General features: G+C 41.0%; 1 protein-coding gene across 2 annotated transcripts in view; it reads right to left on the reverse strand.

Moving 5' to 3' along the window:
• The window catches only part of Cacna2d3 (calcium voltage-gated channel auxiliary subunit alpha2delta 3), an 816,591-nt gene that overhangs the window by 128,079 nt on the left and 676,075 nt on the right, over positions 1-12,437 (reverse strand). The window lies entirely within an intron of this gene.

Raw genomic sequence — 12,437 nt, forward strand, 5'->3', positions numbered from 1 at the left:
GTCCCTTTATTCTTCCTCTTGATTTGACCAAATGTTTTTCAGTTTTTCAAGCTCACACTGTTAGCGGGCATGGCTCACTGTTCTCATGAGCATTCCTCAAAGAATTCTGACACTTGCCCCATGGATACTTGGCAGCTATCACATACCCTAAGAACTCCCAGGGCCAGCAGCACATACCTCCTCAAACAAGTGATTTAGGACTGCAAGTGTACTATGCCCTGCCAGTGGTTTGGCGATGCTGCAGATCAGCCTTGCCCTCTCCCCCTCAGAGATTACATAAAAGAGTTTCTAGTATACTTTGCAAACCATGAACGTGGCTCAAACCCTCGCCTGTCAACACCCTGATCCTATTAGATGTCGATGTACAGATGATAACCCACTCAAAAGGCCTCTAGCTTAATAGGTAGTCTTTAAGCAAAAGGAGTTAAGTGATGCATGTGTAGACTCAGATTTCTATCATTTGCCTACAGTCACCACACACAGCAGTTGGCAGTGAAAATAATTACTTACTCTGAAATGTCAACAGCTCCTCAGAACAGAAAAATATAAATCAAGTTGTTTAGATGAACAAATGTGGAGTTATCATTTGCTAATATGAGAAATGAAATGTTTTAATTGCAAAATGCACAGCAGATGAAAGACCCAGTTTTCAGGGAATTCTTCAAGAACCACAAATTATCTTTCATGAGCACTGCAGCTCACGAGGGGCAATTTACAAACGCCTCCCAGATTATTTTCAGCTGCTTATTACTGCCATTCTATTCATAGAGTCCCCTGTAAGAATGTCCTTCCGTCACAGTGCCAGACTGGAGAAGGTGCTCAGGGCAGAAGGCACGTGTAGTGTTGTTTCAGAGAAAGTCATCTGAAATGGCATGCTCCCATTAAAAGTAGTGTAACTGTGTGGTGACAGGCAGGTGATTTCTGCTCAGGCAAGGACCTGAGTTCACAGCCGTTGCAGCTTTCTGCAGTGAAGCACCCACGAGAAGGGTATGAAAGCCATGTACGCTGAGGATGAGGCAGTGTGTGAGGAAAAAGATCTGCTGTCAAATCAGAAAAGCTTGCACAGGTAAGGTGGGTACCTCAAACCCCTTGGAAAGATGCTTGCTTGCGCTTAAGATGATAAAATGCCAATGGATCAAGGACTTATCTCGTTTTGCCTTATGAAGACAGAGCTAAAAAGTGACCCCATACCCACGCTTCTTGCAGAAGGCTCCTGGAAGTCAAACTCCATTGCTGAAGTTCACTGAGAACTACTGAAGACAGACATCCCTCTGCCTCACACTCTGAATATTGAAAGTAGCTAAATTGGTTTCCAAAATAGTCTGTCTATGCCCCATATTCATAGCTATGCAACAGTCATTCAAAACCTGTAACTTCCTGTGCAGATCAGGAAATCACTGTTTTCAATGTCCATTTAGATTCACTAAATGCTACTGTCAGAAACTTACAAGACAAGACACTCCAATCTACCAGGCCTCTCCAGCAGTATTATCTGCAGAACTTCAGGGGACCATCCCATTTCCCCACTAATGGACTTATGGATGTGTTTGTTTGTTAGTTTGTTTGTTTAAATGCTTAAATTAAAATGAAGTCTCAAAGAAACCTTTGTCTCACTCAGAGGAGGACTTATAACTTTCTGACAGGATTTTAGATTCTTGATAGGACCTCTATTCCCATTCCAAAGACACTGTATGTTTGGAATCCTCACAATGGATAGGCTGCCCCCCACAGCCTCACACATCCATTAAAAAGACCCAGAAAACAACTTAAGGAAGCTAGGAGAGGCCCTGAAGAACATTCTCTCTAGGCCTGGAAAATTTCAGAACACTTGCCATTGGCCTCCTTGTCCATCATGGGCATGGCTAACAGATCACAGCATACTTATCAACTGATTGCAGAACAGGCCTCAGAACCCTTTCAAATCTGTTTCCCAGGTGCCCACAACAGATCAACTAGAGTTGACATAAGGGATTAAAGTTATTTGCTGTGTTGATATAGTTTAGTGCCTTTATTTTACAGCTAGGAGCTAGAAGGATGGAAAAGGGAAGAAATTTTCCAAAAGCCGCACACAGTTCATTGTGCTACTGATAAATCCAGTTGCAGAAGCATGCAGTTAGTGTGAGTAACACAAACTAATCTCCCACTATCCTCTGTCCATTGTACAGTCAGCTGCTCTATCTATGACATCATTGTACTAATTACTTAGATAAAGACAATTACAGCACCACCAACAACATTCACTGGGTGTGGTGCTGGCTAGTTTTATGCCAACTTGACACAGGCTAGAGTCCTTTGGAAAGAGGAAACCTCAATTGAGAAAATGCCCCAATTAGGGTTGGCCTGTGGGCATTTTTCTTAATTCATGACTACTGTGGAAAGGCCCAACTCATGGTGGGTGGCATAACACTTGGGATGGTGGTCTTGAGTTTTATAAGAGAAAGCCATTGTGAAAGAAGCCAGGAAGCAGAGTTCTTCTGTGGCTGCTTCAGTTCCTGCCTCTAAGTTCCTGCCCTGACTCTTTTTAAATTATTATTATTTTTTGATGACAGACTATGATATGGAAATGTAAGCTGGGATTAACACTTTCTACCCCACATTGCTTTTGGTCATAGAAACCTAACCAAGACCAAAAAGCAGATTGGTGCCAGGTATCTTCTAAGCACATTAATTAATTTTCTATTTGCCTTATAATGAAAACCATAGCTGTCTATTGTCCCATCACACATGAGCCTAGAAGGCAAAAGTCCTAAATTATCACACCAGTAAATGATACAGTAGAAATTCACATAAAAGTTGTGGTGGCTGATTTTATGTCAACGTAACACAAGCTAGGGTCATTTGAAATAAGGGAAGCTCAACTGAGAAAAATATCCCCCATAAGATCTGGCTGTAGGGTATTATCCTAATTAGTGATTGATGAGGGGGTGCAGCCCACTGTAGGTTGTGCCATCTCTTGACTGGTGGTCCTAGGTTCTGTAAGAAAGAAGACTGGGCAAGCCAGTAAGCAGCACCCCTCCATGGCCTCTGCATCAGCTCCTGACATCAGGTTCCTGCCCTCCTTCAGTTCCTGTCCTGACTTCCTTCAATGATGGCGTACAAGTGTCAGCCAAATAAACCCTTTCCTCTCCAGCTTGCTTTTTTGGTCATGGTGTTTCCTCACAACAACAGAAACCGCGACTGAGATACAGTCTTCCCCAAAACCTAGGTGCTTTTGGAGACTGAACACATCCTTTTTTTTGTTGTTATTTTGAGTTTTTGTTTTTTTAAAATCAACACTTCTGACTAGCATACAAAATAACAAAATAACAGGTTTTGTTATAACATATATGTGCATCACTGCTGGTTGCTCATGCCCATCCCCCTGTACCCTCTCCTCACCTCCCTCCCCACTCCTGCTAGCTCACTTCCTCCCTCCCATAGTTCTCCTTCTGCTTTCATGTTTCATTCATATATATACATGTCTGCATACATGTTGAACTTAAATTTTTCACATGAAAGAAACATACTATCTGTCTTATTTCTTTATCTTTCTTTTTGCTAATGCATGGACTATGTGAGGAGATGCTAGCCATAGTTTAAAAAGAATGGACAAGGTGATAGCCTGGATAGGAAAAGAAGAGGATTCAAAATGATTTCAGGCACCAAAGAGATGGATCACAACTGCTGCTAAGCCTGATGACCTGAGTCTGATTCCTGGGACTCACATGATGGAAGAAGTTGTCCTCTGCCCACTACATGAATGTTATAGCACACACACAGCCATACAAATAAGTAAATTAATTAATAAATGAATACATAAAATTCAAAGATGGAATGACTTCAACATCCTTATTCAAATCAACTTCAAAAATAATCAAAAGGGCATATTTGAAACAACTAGAAATGAAATAATTAGGAATTCTTACACTTAGGTGTAAGAACATGTCATCTGAGGATACAAAGTCGCCTCTATCCTTTAAAGATATACACTGAAATCTTATAAAAAAAAATGTCTGATGTGACCATACTTTGGTTTAAAGTAAATGAGGAGGTGCAGTAGGGACCTGGGGTAGGGGTAGAGGGAATAAGTGGTGGGCAAGTCTGGCTGGGATCAGAATCAGTGTCTGGATGCTGCTCAAAATCTCAGTGGGAGAGGACACAGATGGAGAGCACTGGGTTCTCTGACATTTACAAGCTAGAGAACTGAGTGAATCACCCTAGCAAAAACAGAAAGCTGAAGAACAAGGGAGGGCAAGCACAGAGACAACAACCAGCAGAGAGCAAGGGAGAAAGGAAAGTCCAATGTCGATCTGGGATACTCTAATGCAATCGCATCGCTGGAAAGTGCTTTTCTGTGAAAAAATCCTGACCACTGTGGGTTGTAAGATGAACTGGAAAAAGCATGAGCGACAACTGCACCACATGAGAGGATTAGTGATATATCCCATAAATAAAACAGTGCAACTGCAGACTGATTTAGGCTTAAGGCTGACTAGTTCAGCTGGATTCAGAGAGGTAGACTACTTATGGAGGAAAAACATTTGAATAACTATAACCTAGCTTCCACTCTGTAATTTCTTCTGATTATTAATAAGATTATATACCCCCATCTTTCATGAGCTGGGCTATTTGTAATAGCAAACTTTAACCCTGAATTATGGATGGCAGCCTGACATAGATCTTGACATCAGCTGGGTCTGCTTACCCAGAACAGACTCTAAGAACAGGCGAGTGTGGCCTTTGGGGACAAAAGGCTGTGATCAATTCTATCTCTTTCTAATCACATGCTGTCTAAGGTTTACTCCATGGGCAACAATGTCCACAGACAAAGTACTCATGCTTCTGCCATAGACTCTATTCACATCTACCCTTCTCTTTCCAGGAAGCGTACTGCATAGTCTCCTTGATCCCCCATGAACCCTTCTCTCAGCCTGAGTACAATATATTCTCATCTTAACAGAGATCAGAATCCCAACAAGGAACTTGGAAGATTTGCTTAGGTAAAGGGCAGGAAAATAAATCCCTGATCTTTCATGAGCCATGTAGGCCAAAAAAAAAAAAAAAAAAAAAAAAAAAAAAAAAAAAAAGAAAAGGAAAGAAAGCAAAATCCCATAAATTCTTATCCACCAAAGTGTCTAGGGACATTTCCAGTCCTATACCAAACATTATTTTAAGTCCACTGTTCCAAGGTTTATGAATCAGAATGACGCTTAAGTAAATTGCCATTGTGACTGACAATGGGACTATGTACTTTTAGGAAGCTTAAGACCTTTGGTTAGGATTTCTGTATAGTCCCATACAAGAGGCACAACTGATGGACAAATTCTGACTCATAAAAATGAAACTCTTACATCAACATTCATTTGTATAACCTCTGATTCCAATATCATCTCCATTCCATAAGAACATGATAAAATAAGTGACAGAAGAAGGGACTTTTGTCTGGTTCTTCTTTTAAATAGACTCTGTGTCATTTTCATCTAATGAAAGTGTTCCTGAGCTTTTTGCGAAAGAGCCATGTAGTTTTGTGTTGTAATCCATACAGTTTCTATCCAACTACCTCACTCGTACATTTTGGTAGGAAAGTGTCTACAGTTGAAAAGGGCCTGGCTGCATGCAAAACATAACCTTATTTTAAGAAACATCAGCAGATATGCCACAAGGCACTTATTTCTTGATAATGTAAAGAGCTCATACAACAGGGCAAAAAGGCAAATCATTATCATTTAAATATCTGCAACAGTTTTTAATGGACATCTCTCTTAGAAAAGATGTACCAAAGGTCTGAAAGCACGTGAACAGATAGATCCTCAGCATTTATTAGTAGGGAAATGCAAATCCATTCCTATCCATCAATGTGGTTCAAATTAAAAAGATAGATAACTAAATGTTGGTGAGGATATGGAAAAATTGGAATTCTTATGCACTGCTGGTCGAATTCTAAACTAAAGTAACCACAATTCAAAACAGGTTTTTCAATTCCTCAAAATACTAAATGAAGAGTTACGTGTGACACAATTTCACTTCTAGGTATCTACTCAAGAGGAATAAAAATATGTCCATGTGGTAACTATACATACATGTCAACAATATTACTAATAGGTAAGGGGTAGTCACATAATAGAATATTATCTAGTGATAGAAAAAAATGAATTACCAATTTATGACACACTGTGGTCCTGGAAAATATTACATTATGTGAATAAAGCCAGTCACTAAGGTTCATGTATCATTCTATTGGTCTGAAATGTCCCAAAATATGCAAATCCATTGATAAAGCAGAACAATGGTCCTGAGGATGAGGAGGAGTACCAAGAAAGAGAAGGGAGGATAGGCTGAGTTCCTTCAGGACACACAAGAGTTCTAAAATTCATTTGTAGTGATAGATATCAAACTCTGTCAAGTATATGCAAGAGCCACTGAGCAGTGTGCTTTAAAGGAGTTAATGTTACAATACAGAAAAGATGTAGCAGTAAAGCCACAAAAAAAAATTAAAAGCAAATAAACAGGTGGCAAAACTATAGAATTGGTCCTGTTGGCTGCCATTTTTCAACCTCTCTAGTAAAAAATGCATGTTTCAGTATTTTACTCTGAAATGTTAAGACACTGTAATAAGGGTCTGGGGAGAGAGAGAGAGAGAGAGAGAGAGAGAGAGAGAGAGAGAGAGACAGAGGCAGAGACAGAGAGACAGAGAGAGAGAGAGAGAGAGAGAAAGAGAGAGACAGAGACAGAGAGAGAGAAAGAAAGAGAGAGAGAGAGAGAGAGAGAGAGAGAGAGAGAGAGAGAGAGAGAAGCACAGTTAAGAGCACCTGCTGTTCTGGAAGAGAACCCTGATTCAGCTCTTATTACCCATGCCTCACAACTGTCTGTAACTACAGTTCCAATGGATCTGACGCCCTCTTTTGTCCTCTGATGGTTCAGAATATGCACATGGTGCACATATACACATGCAGATATCCATATCCATAAAATTTAAAATGATGATAATAATAAATATAACTAAATCATAGTAAGAGGTTCCTAGGTAAGATTTCATAGAGAACAATGCCTGGGAGGAAGGATGTAGCTTCAAGAAATCTAACCAAAGCATCATTGCATGGTAAAAATCATTTACATATGAGAAGAACCACCTCTATTGTAAAGAAAGAGGTGGCAGCCTCTAGCTCACTTCTAAATATTAAGTTGACACTAACTTTACTATGTAAATCTACCAGGGATTTGAGACACAGATGGCCTAATTTGCTAACTCATAGCCTGTGGGCCACAGGTACCTGTCACTGCTCTGCTGTAGAGTTCTGACTGGATGATGTGTTGGTCTTCTGGTGAAGTTTTTAAAGTGTCTGTAGCTCTTGGGAGTGGTCCCTTAGAAGGTTAACACAGAGGATCTGGTTTCTCTGGTCTTTGGCTATTTTTACTTCTAAAGTGCTAACCCTGAATGTGCTTCTGTACCATTCAGAGCAGCTGTTCTGATGGGCAGTCCTCACTCTGAAATCCTGCCACAGATGGTAAGGACATCATAATCTCCAACCCCATCTCTAATCCGTTTGCATGAAATTTGCTGTTGTAAGTTCTACTACATAAACTCCCCAACCCCAGCACTGAACTCATCTATCTTGCTTTAAAAGTGCCCCCTCCCAACGCTCCCCCTCTGAGCTACTGATTTAGAGCAAAGACACGATGTGGACTTCCATTTTGTGGTCTACCTACCTACCTACCTACCTACCTACCTACCTACCTACCTATGAGCTTCCCCTTAAGAATCTGATAATTGGCCTTAAACTGCATCACCATTCAGGTCTCTGAATACCAAGCTGAGGTGTACATACGAATAAAATTATTCTAATAAAATCACCCTAAAATTATTCAGATTCCACCAAAGACATGAGGTCAAGTTGGCTGCCTGCATTCGCACAACTCTAATGAGGGCCCATATTACACACTACACTTAGCCTAAATACCATTTACCTGACAATAGCTAATGGTTAATGATGCTAATCAATCACCTTCCTAATTAGCTGTTTAAAATGAAATCTTCCCCTTCATTACACTGCCTTGAATTATGCAAATGGAACCACATAGGCCACATTTTCAAATTTTCCTTCTGAATGGATCTAATGCAACCCATATCCCTTGCTAAGGAGTAAACTGGAAGGTCAGGATTTCCTTTTGCTCTACTAAAATCTCTGTAAACTTTACAGCTTACAGGCAGTGAATTTGGGATATGTCATACCTCAATAAAAGCATTGTTTAAAAAGTTGTAATATAATAAGTTAATGCCCTAAGGTCTAGGTGTTTGTGATGATCAGATTGGATACCAGTCTAATATTTATATTACAGACTAAATCTTCAATTGAAAGATAACTTTTGGTTTGCAGATGTCATTAGATTAAGACAGAAAATAAATTTTCTATCCTAAAAATATTCACATCATTTGGGATGGTGTTATTATGGTGTGGATTTGAATTTTGCCAATGAGAGTCTCTGAGTTTTAGTTATGTGCAGTGGCACTTATCAGGCCAGTTGATTCCATACTTCTGTATAACAACTGACTATATATTCTAGGACTATGAAGCCCATATTTCTAGAATAACTTATTTAGACTACATCTCTCACATAGGTACCATGTATCCGCCCCAAAAGGTAACAGGGAGAGCTCTTGCTTATGGGGAATTCACGAGGATTTAAGAAGTCAAACAGAACACAATTGGGAGCAACTTTAGATTTTGATATGTTAAAATGTACATTTCAGAACAAATGCTAGCGGTTCTGATTTAATTGTGTATTATTTTAAAAATTCAGAAGTCTGGGCTGAAGAGGTTGTTCATCAGGTAAGCTTTTTGTCTTGCAAGTGTGAGAGCTAGGGTTTGGTTCTTCAGAATCTCTGTAGAAGCTATATGGGAATATAATCGATACAAGGAATCTCTGGAAGGAGCTGATTAGCTAGCTAGCCAGCTGGCCAAAACACCAAGTCCAGGCTCCACAAAAGAGCCTACCTCTATATACAGTAGAGATTGATCAAAGAAGGTATCTGACAGCAACCTCAGGCCTCCACACAAGTGCACACATGCTCCTGTGCACACACCCCAATCACCCCAGCATATAAACATGCAAAAACCCTTATTCCAAAAGTCTGAACAGGAGGTGAGGTTATATAGTTTGTATTTATCAAAGTCTAGCTGGATAGGAAAGCAGGACAAACAATTCAAGGAGCAGTCCCCTTCACCATCCTTACCCACCCTGCCACCCCCCCAACATACACACCATGCCCATTTTACCCTCTAATGTCATTTCACCCTATATGGTAGAGACTACCTCAGAGAAAGGTCAGTGGAGAATGACAACTATGGTCTAGATAATTTATGGGTCCTGAGTTGGCAAATAAGTCAGCTAGGGTGAAGCATGTCTCCATGAGCTCGATTCAATTTATAACATTTCACTCAGGTGTGTCTACTACAATCTAAATACTCAGATGGCCACAGTTTGGGGTGCAGAAAGGAAAAGGCGCACAATCTTTGATCTCTAGAACCCTGCAGGCAATCACTTGACTCTTTAATTCCCTAGCCCTATACAGACATGACTTTGAAATTTTATTTATTTATTATTACTGTGAAATGTGTGTGTTCCAGGGAATGGGTTATAAGGCTAGATGGTGAGTTCTTATCTGCTGAGCCATCTCTTTTGCTCTAGACATAACTGTGAGATTATTGCTAATATATGCATCTGGTTAGAAGGGAAGGGACATCAGAACATAATCAGCCATTATTTGTTAATAGGTCAAGTGTCTGACAAAAGCAGGAATCCTATTGTATGTGATGAAAGAGTGCATGAATGAATGAAAGAAAGAAAGATATTGAAGATGAAAATGGGTTACTCCTACACATTCTGGCATTGTCACATGTCTTCATATCCAGGTAGTTCCTTCTTGTTCTTTTATGTTATCCCCAAATGAAAATAAGGCAAGGAGCTAATAATAACCTCAACTCTGCCTTTTAGAGCTCTACTGACCCGTGACCATGAACTGAGCAAGCTATGAGATGAGTGGCAAATTCAAGCTGACCTTACATTCCAAGGTTTGTATTTTTAATCACAACAGAGAAATGGATTAGCGTCTTGACACACACAAAGAGTTTCCAAGGCTCTAGGGTCTAGAGAGACTGGGTAGACCCTGCCATGTCTTCTATTGCCCTGGGAAAGCAATTAAGTAAGCGAGGCACACTGCTGGCAGCTGTAAAGTTGGCAGAGTCCTCAGGAGCAGGCTGGGAAGCACTGGGAAGCATTGTCAGAGGCCCAGAAGATGGATGGAGCCTGCTTACACACTGAGGCTGATGCCTAAGTGGAATCCTGCCCGCTCCAACTGGCCTTTCTTCAAAGGTGTCATTGACAGATGAGTATCAAAATGTTTTTGTTTTAAAAAGAAAACAAGAAAAAGCAAGAAGAAAACCCCTTTCTACCCCCAAATGAGTACATTACAGCTAATAAACACAAAGGTATCAGGACAGGCTGGGCAAGGGGCAGCCTTTCAAGAGGGTCTTTGGGAACTATTTGCAAAATGATACACCTTTTCTTTCTGATATGTTTCAACTGCACACGAGGATTTCATTGAGACCCCAAATTCCTGTTGGTCGGCTGTGTCCCATCTGCTGTCGGAGGCCTGCTAATGGGAAACAAGCCTGCTCACAAGCTCATCTTCATCTGCCAAAACAAGACTGCCTCTCCAACTAAAAGGCCCCCTTAATTTCATAGTGGTAAACACTAGTTGAGTAGTTTGAGGAAACTACAGAGTGGAATGCTACAGAACCTCCTCCCTGGTGACTGACATGATGGGTGAGACTGTCCATGGAAGCCAGGGATGTGCTGAAGGAACTGTTCTGCTTTGGGAGACAGAAAGGTCCCCCTGAGGTCACTGCCATCATGGGGCTGTATCCATGGCAGTCTGCAAGATCAAAACCAAGGGAGGCTGTTTTACTTCATGTCTCCAAAACAGAGAAGGGAAAAGAATGGCAGCAGCCACCAACTTTAAAAGGTCCAAACTAAATACAGTTCCCCAGATGGCCCTGCTTCTTGGCTTTGCTCTGTCATTATCTGCTGAACATGAGGACTAGTTGATACACACTTAGAGACAATAAATAGGACATGCCTTTCTTATCCCCTCAAGGTGAGCCAAACTGTGACCTGCCTATGGTCTCTGGCCAGCTATGTAACTCAATAATAGACCAGCAAACCATTTGCCAAATGCATGCTCCCTTTTAGCTTAGATACACGGCTTCCAGACAAGGTCATATTCACTTATAAAATAGCAGGCTTTTACTCCCATTTGAACATACCTTTTACACATGGATAGAGGTAGCTGGGATAGGCAATTTCTGAAAAGGCCAGGAATGCCCTTTATAATCACTGAATAAGAGACCCACAGAAAGGGTTTTAAAAAGAGAAATTTTGAACCAGAGAGACTACTTTGGTCTGACCATGTCACTGACAGCTGTCTCTGACCCCAGCCCCCAGCTCCCAGGAGGTAAAGTGCCTCTAGAATTAGCTGGCTGTAACAGCTCAGAGGTAAGCAAGTCTGACCTCCTTTAGGCAAAAATAAATCTTGCTGAGTTAAGTGATCCTGTCTCCTACTCTCCTAAAGGAGCATGAGGCATTAGGTGACAGCATTTGAAGACAGGAGCAATGAATCCTCAGAGTCCGTATCTGTTGGCTGATTAATTGTAGGTCCTCCTAGTTCAAGATAAGCTGCAGGTCAAATACATAAGGCTGTCTTTCTTGTCATATCCAATAGCCCAAATAACCAGAGTGGCTATCCCCAGATTGTTCAGCCCCTGCTAATATAATTATGATGCACAGGTCCTGTCAGAAATAAAGTGGAGGGAAAAGCAGTGGTTCCCAGCCAAAGAGCAAACACTTCAGTCAGGCCTGCTCCTTTTGGCCCCCCTTTCCACAAATTATCACAGCATTGCAGAGACACAGGCACGGATGTTCAAAGTCACTCTGAAGTACAACTTCATGAGGCAGCCTGCCCAAAAACAAATGACCCCCTTTGGTAAACACAGTCCAGATCAGGAGAGTGCTTGGCACATACCATCCATCCATCAACCAGTGGATCCAGAAATAATGTATTAGGAATGGACTATGCACCAGGCACGCTCTGAAGCCTTTCTAGGAGAGCTATGGCAGATTCCAGCCCCTCAGTACAAATGCCACTAAGAAAAGCTTTCAGCCAGACATAGGTCATTACTGTGACTCGGATGGGATGAGAACCATAGAGAGGCCAGAGAAAAGGCGTCCTTGACAACCCAAGACTTAACTGTAGAATATTTTAGCTTTCCCCAGCTTCTAAACCCAGCACTTGCACATGCATCTTGATCTCTGAAGAAAAGGACACATTTCAGCTTATATGTGCTAATACAGCTTATGTGTGCTAAAAAAAAAAAAAAAAAAAAAAAAAAAATGCCTCTGTA

Source organism: Mastomys coucha, unplaced genomic scaffold (genome assembly GCF_008632895.1).
Source record: "Mastomys coucha isolate ucsf_1 unplaced genomic scaffold, UCSF_Mcou_1 pScaffold9, whole genome shotgun sequence".
Taxonomy (NCBI): Eukaryota; Metazoa; Chordata; class Mammalia; order Rodentia; family Muridae; genus Mastomys; species Mastomys coucha.